The sequence below is a fragment of the Cibotium barometz genome, chromosome 7, assembly GCF_041138505.1.
Source record: "Cibotium barometz isolate CiBa-2024 chromosome 7, ASM4113850v1, whole genome shotgun sequence".
NCBI lineage: Eukaryota > Viridiplantae > Streptophyta > Polypodiopsida > Cyatheales > Cibotiaceae > Cibotium > Cibotium barometz.
Genome location: NC_141052.1, coordinates 63,946,726 through 63,953,814, shown reverse-complemented (window position 1 = coordinate 63,953,814; position 7,089 = coordinate 63,946,726). Strand labels below are relative to the sequence as shown.

At 47.9% G+C, this 7,089-nt stretch overlaps 1 protein-coding gene across 3 annotated transcripts in view; it reads left to right on the top strand.

Moving 5' to 3' along the window:
- The first annotated feature begins 140 nt into the window (after window positions 1–140).
- Window positions 141–7,089, top strand: part of LOC147637306 (uncharacterized) — a 69,450-nt gene continuing 62,501 nt past the window's right edge. For all 3 annotated transcript variants that reach the window (XR_015266372.1, XR_015266373.1, XM_086800946.1), the window contains exon 1: window positions 141–835. The gene's annotated coding sequence lies outside the window, so the exon portion shown is untranslated. The remainder of the gene's footprint in view (window positions 836–7,089) is intronic.

Genomic DNA, 7,089 nt, shown 5'->3' with positions numbered 1-7,089 from the left:
AGTGATACTAAATGAGTATGCACACACACTGGGCAATGTGCTGAGGAAGTTGTTTTGTTTTTTTTAATTATTTTTCTTTTGTTTTTACTTCGTGTAGTGGAAAAAACAAGCCCAAACGCACAAAAAGGCACTCATTTTTGCCAAAACGTCATGATATGAGAGCTACTTCAAGAGCCAATTTAGTGTCTACACCATAGTGCTTGTTATGTATATACTTAGACTAATTTTGATAAGAGTAGGTAAAATTTTTGGAGTTTTTGATTATTTTTGATTATTTTTTAACCTTTTTTCTTAAAAAATTAATAAAAAAGACAAACAAGCTCAGAAAAAGGAATGATCTTCAAACGTCCAATCTAGAAGACATACAGGAATAGCTGGAGAAGTTTGAAAGCAAACGGAGACAGTGCGACGGATAGCTGTCAGTGGCAGGAATTAAAGAAAAAAATTAAAGAGACAGCAAAACCGCGGAATTTGGTGCATACAGTCAAACTTAGAGTTTTGCTAGGAAATTAAGTCATTGGTGAGGTCAGTTTAGGCATGTTGGGAAAGTGACTGAGGCGTGAGAGCACATAAAAGCCTATTAGCTAGCTCATTTGCATCATTCTAAGATTGAGAGAGCTTTGTGAGAGTTTAGCACGCAACCTTCTGTGCTTGATTTCTCTCATCCTGCTCTACCAATCTTAGTACAAGCTTATACACTTGTTCATTATACTATATAGTAGCTTGTGAGTGAGCGAGCACCTCAGATCTGCTACTAGGTGAGCAGATCGGAGCACAGAGAGTGCACGGAGACCACGGGCTGTTGGGGAGCTCCCGAGCGCACATCGGCGATCAGGTACTTGCACACTCATTTCCACTTTGTATAATAAACACATGCATATGCACAAATGAACAAAAAAGGACCTAGGCACCATGCATCAAGCAAAAAGTTCCTGTGGGGCCAAAAAGTCTCATCGTGACCAAAAGTGGCTCTAATCATAGATTCAGGAGGAATTTGGGTATGGTAAGCACATAGGGGAACTCAGGGAAGCAGGGGGAACAAGTTAATGTGAAAAAAGTGCAAAAATGTGAAGGTGTGATTGGGTCGTGCCAAGCTGCTTGATTTAGGCATTTTTGGTGAAATCTGACTTCATGCCCTTGTTCAACACATAGAGGGGATCATCCCCAAGTGATTTCTAGTGGGATACCGTATCTCTGATGGGCAAAAATGGCATTTTTGTGTCCTACACACTCCGTAGCGCACAAATGCAGATCTAGAGAGATCCAGGGATGCAAACCCACATCTAACCACATGGGAGGGTAGATCTAACCTAGATGGAACTAACCATATGAAAATTTCTAACTTTCCACCTCAGATCTGTCCTAGATCTGACAAATACTGCAAAAGGAGTTTACAGACTAAAGCTGATGTTTGAGTGGGATTCAAGTGTTCAAATTTGGCAAGATTTGAGTCAGAGCCTCTACAGGACATAAGGGATGAGGGGATGTGAAAAAAATGCATTTTGGAGCATGTGTGATCCAGTCGCGCCTGAGTCATCATCATGGAGATTTTTGCATTTTTTGGGCATCTCTGGCATGCATACACTTAGGAGGACTCACATCTATCATGTTTTGATGTAATATGCGGAAGCTTCGGAGAAGGATCGGTACTTCAAAACTCAGAAAACAGCACTCTTTTCGCGACGGAATTAACGCACAAAACTGAAAGACGATGTGCAGAAAATAGAGAGAGAAGGGGGAGATGGAGAAGGACACAGTATTGGGTCCCAATTACCCTCTGTAGGGCCCCCACCACGGATGGTGTATTTTCTTTATTAGAATGATGTAAAACTGAACAAATACAAAGTACTTGACCTTTTCTTGGCTGGAAAACCTGCCCTTGACCTTCAGTCCTTCACCCCTTAGCTTTAGCAAACCCTTGGCTTCCTGGCCCTTGAATGCTTGGAGCTCTTGGTGAATTGTGAGATGCTATAATGGGATTATGGGCTGGGCTTTTATACCCTTCAAAGCATCCAGTCGGCTGGCTTTATGAAGCACCCACGACTGTGTCTTGTGCAAATAATGAATTCACACCATAATAAATTCTGTCCAGCCTGCGCATGTACTTCTGGGACAGTACCAGGGTGCTGGGCATCTGCGCATGGGTGTGGGGACTGCCCCCCATACCTGGCCGACTGGCTGGGCAGGGCTTCTACCCCTGTCGGCTGCCTGTCCAGCAGCCCTAGGCCTGGCCGACTGTCCTTCCAGCCCAAGCCATGGCTGGTGGGCACAATGTGGGCCCTCCTGGCCCCTTGGGGATGGTTCTATACCTCCCCCATGCCCATGCTAATTATGCCAATGCAAATCGTTGTCCTGGGGTAGCCCTATGGGCTGACCCCATCTCTACATGCAAACTACATGCCTACAGATGCCTGGCATCCAGTTGCAAACCAGATACTCAGCACATCTGACATCATTCCAGAGGGAGACTCACAGCGCGGACTGGCACTGCTTCATGTGCAGGACAATGCACACCTGACCTTAGACTCATGTGCAGGACAATGCACACCTGACCTCGGACGACTGAGATGGATCCCTGGCTGACTCGTCCCGGACTGGGCTCACATGGGACCAGTTCACCATCCCAGGTCCTGCACCTACTGTACAGAATGTCCACGTGGCATCCAAGTGCGGGATCCACGTGACATCCCCTTCTGCTTAACTTGACGGAAGCTGCATAGCCTCCAAATAATCCGTCAATAAAGCCGGATAGTCTTCGAAGAAGTCTTTGTCGAGCCATACCGCTTCATGAGTTCCTCGGTCTTGAAACTTCGTGAGGAACTGTCGTAGTCTTCGGCCGGAGCCATGCTTGAAACGGTGCAGAAGGATCTGTTCTGGAACCATTACTTCTGCTTCATCAATGATGTCTGGTTCCGCTTCGTCTTTGACCTCTGAAGGGGGTGGACCTGCATATGGCTTCAACCAACTGACATGAAATACATCGTGCATAGTCCAACTCGGAGGTAGCTTTAACTGCATAGACACCTCATTAATCTTTTTCCGGATGGGGAATGGTCCGAAGCTCCTGAAAGACAACTTTGGGCATCGCTTGCCCACTTGCTTTAATCTTTGCTTCATAATCCGAAGATATACCCAATCTCCTTCCGAAAACTTCATGTCCCTTCGGTCTTTATTGGCCTGTCGAGTGTAGGCCTCTTGCGCTTTAGCCAATCTGTCTTTGACGGACTCTAGGATCTCCTGGTAAGACTCCGTCACTCTGTTCGCCTCCGGTACTGAAGACGACGTCCTGGTTAACAACGACTGGAAAGGCCTTCCAAACGCTGCCTCATATGGAGTCCTGCCAATAGCTGAAGAAAAAGAGTCATTCAGAACAGCTTGAACTAAAGGCAAAAACGATTCCCACTTACCTTGCTGATCGTGGACATAACACTTCAGCACATCAAAGGCCAACTGGTTGTATATCTCTGTCTGGCCATCTGTCTGTGGGTGGAATGCACTGGAAAAATTCAACTTAGTACCAAAATTATCAAACAATGCCCTCCAAAAATGACTGGTAAACTTGGCATCTCGGTCTGACACTATGGTCCTAGGAATCCCACCAATCGGGTACCAATGCCGAATGAATAGCTGGGCAACATCCTCGGCGGTCACATTGGCCCTGCAAGGAATAAGCATCACAAATTTGCTGAACCTGTCAACAATAGTCAAACACTGTGTATTACGCTTACTCGGACTGGGAGGCAGATTTGTGACAAAGTCCATCGAAATGTCTTGGAAAGGACCCTCAGGAATTGGCAAAGGCTGTAACAACCCTATCTTCTTTCCACGAGGAGCTTTCACCTTTTGACAAATGTCACAGCGTTGTACATAAGTAAACACATCACGCCTCATCTTTGGCCAATAGTATTGCCGTTCTAACTTCTCCAGAGTCGAATTCATGCCCCTATGACCACCTGTAATGGCGTCATGGGCATCATGGAGAAGAGCTGCCCGGAATGATTTCATGACACACAGGCGGCCTTTGTAGTAAAGCCAACCATCGCGTATCAAAAAATGGCATGGTCCTGTGGCATCCAATGCCTGTTCCCACTGTGTACCGAATTCCTCGGAATCCGCGTACGTGTGCTTCATGTCTTCTAGTCCTGTACCAACAAGGTCAAGTCTAGTGGTCTGAATCGCAGATACTTGTCCCTTCCTGCTCAAAGCATCGGCCACTGGATTGGCCTTTCCTGGAAGGTACTCAATCATGCCACCAAACTGCTGGAATATCTGACTCCAGCGGTGTTGTCGATCACTCCACTGTGCACTTGGCATTGTCTGAATCCAGCGCAATGCCTGATGGTCAGTGCGGACCTCGAAGTCACGGCCATACAGGAAATGTTTCCAATGTTTCAAGGCCTGAATGACTGCTAGGAGTTCACGATCGTAGACTGAGTAATTCTTTTCGGCGGGCAGTAACTTACGAGACATGTAAGCTACTGGATGACCATTCTGTTGCAATACACCGCCAATTGCGATGTTACTCGCATCGGTGATCACCTGAAATGGTTCGTCCCATGAGGCAAGGGCTAGGCAAGGCGCTTCTGACAAAGCCACCTTGAGGTTCTGGAATGCCTCCAACGCTCGTGGAGTCATTCGAATCTTTTGCCTCCTTGTTTTCACTCCCTTTAGCAGATCGGTGAGGTCTGCCGAGAGATCGGAAAACTTATCAATGTGGGTGGAATATGCCTGGCATATACCCACAAATGATCTAATGTCATAAGCAGTCTGAGGTACTTCCCAGTTAACAATCTCGGCCACTTTAGCCGGATCAAGTCGAATGCCTTCGGCACTGATTATATATCCCAAGTAATGTACCTGGAACAGATAAAATTCTGACTTCTTTTCATTGACATAGAGCTCGTTGCTTTCCAGCAACCTAAGGACTTTCTCCACATCAACGTCATGCTGCTCAACTGTAGCTGAAAATACGAGTATGTCGTCCAGAAATATGAACACACACACTCCAATCAACTCCCGAAAAATACGCATCATCATGCGGTTAAATGTAGCTGGGGCGTTCGTCAAACCAAATGGCATGACCACAAATTCATAGTGGGCCCGTTCTGTACGGAAAGCTGTCTTGGGGATGTCCCCCTCAACAATCCGAACCTGGTGGTACCCACTCTTTAAATCCAATTTAGAGAACACCTTAGCTCCATTCAGCCTCTCGAGAATATAGTCAATTCGAGGCATCGGGAATCTGCTCTTGATAGTCAGCTTGTTGAGTGCACGATAATCGACACACAACCGAGAAGACCCATCTTTCTTCTTGACAAATAAGATCGGTGCTGCAAACGGCGACACGCTGGGGCGGATGAAGCCAGCTTGCAACAATTCTTGGAGTTGGCGGTCTAACTCCGATTCCATTGCCTTAGAAAGGCGATACGGAAACTTGCTCGGGGGTTCCGAGCCTGGGAGGAGGTCAATCTTGTGATCCTCCGGTCTGGACGGGGGAAGCTGGGGAGGGAGACTGTCCCGAAGAAAAATCTTCTGGAACTTTTCATGGAGAACCGAGTACTTCTCGGAAGCACTGGCCACCGTCTGGGCTGTCTGGACGTAAATCATCGCACACTGTGCGCCTTTCCTGACTGCTCGCTTAGCCTGCAAGTGGCTTATGAGCGGAAAGTTTGGAATACCTGGCTCACACTTAATGGTCACAGGGGTGTTGGACACATTCCGATCAATCTGGAACGTGTGCTTGTCCCACTTGACATCAGGAAGGAACTTGTGAAACCACTGGATACCCAAAATTATGTCTGCTCCTACAAGAGGGGCAACCATAAAATCACGCACAAACTCTATGCCCTGAATGACTAATTTAGCACCTAAAGCTTCATACTTGACGCTCGTAGTCATACCTGTGCTAAAACCCTCAACTTGTTTGTCCACCGGAGTGAGCTCGAAACGGGCACGCCTAGCGGCCTCTTCCGTGATCACATCCTCCGTACTGCCGCTGTCAAACAAGACAACGACTCTCTGGCCACCTATGTAGCCAAAGGACTTGAGCAATTCGTTGCGCTCATACTCCTGGTCATGGGCGCCCTTCTGCTTATCTTCGAGCTCCCGGCTAATAATTGCTCCAACTGAAGCACCGGGGGTTGAAGAACTAGGGGTAGCCACTGGGGTCTGTGTGGGAGCTGTGCTCACCACGGAAGCTGTGGAGGCGGCGGCGGGCTTTGGAGGCTTCTTCGGACAATCCCGAGAAGTATGTCCTTTTGTGTGACAAAAGTAACATCTACCCTCCTTCCTGTACTGAGCAAGCTCCTCAGCACTCAACTTGCCACCTGTCTTGCCTGCCTCCGCTTTCTGGTCTGGAGTAAGCTTAGACGCATTGTTCGAGTTCTTGGAGCCAGAGGCTCCCGGGCTCTGTCCTGGGGAAGACCCCGTCTGGTTCTGGCTTTTGCCCCCCGAGGTGTTAGCCTTGGGAGAAGCCGGCTGGGAAGTCTTGGGCTTGCCACCATTGTGTTTCATTTCTGCACTCTGCGCAAGCGAGAGTGCGTCCTCAAAGGTGGCTGGTCTAAACATACGCACCTCCCATTGGATGTGCGTGTCCAGGCCATACAAAAACTGCCCTTTCTTGTCCGCATCAGATAAGCCTAATTGTAGACACAAGGTCGAAATTCTATTGGCAAACTGAAGGACTGGTTGCGCGTTCTGACGCGCTCCCCTGAACTCGTCTTCGAGTCGCTCAAGGTAGTGGGGCGGTAAAAACCGCTGCTTAAGGTCACGGACGAACTCGTCCCACCCATAAGCTGCCATACCTGATCTGGTGTGGGCGTGAGCCCACTGAGTCCACCAAGGAATGGCCTCACCTTCCAAATACCAACTGGCTAAGATCACTTTGTCAATATCTGATTTCCTAACTGCGGCAAAGTAAGCTTCAAATTGATGTAACCATGAATACAGAGTAGTGGGATCGAGTTTACCATTATACTTACTGAAGTTCATTTTCTCGGGAAAATGATTCGAGGGCGCCGCCGGTGTCAATCTGGCGTCCAAAGCTCGGAGGTAACGCTCGTGTTCCACTCGTCGCATGGCTTCGTCTTC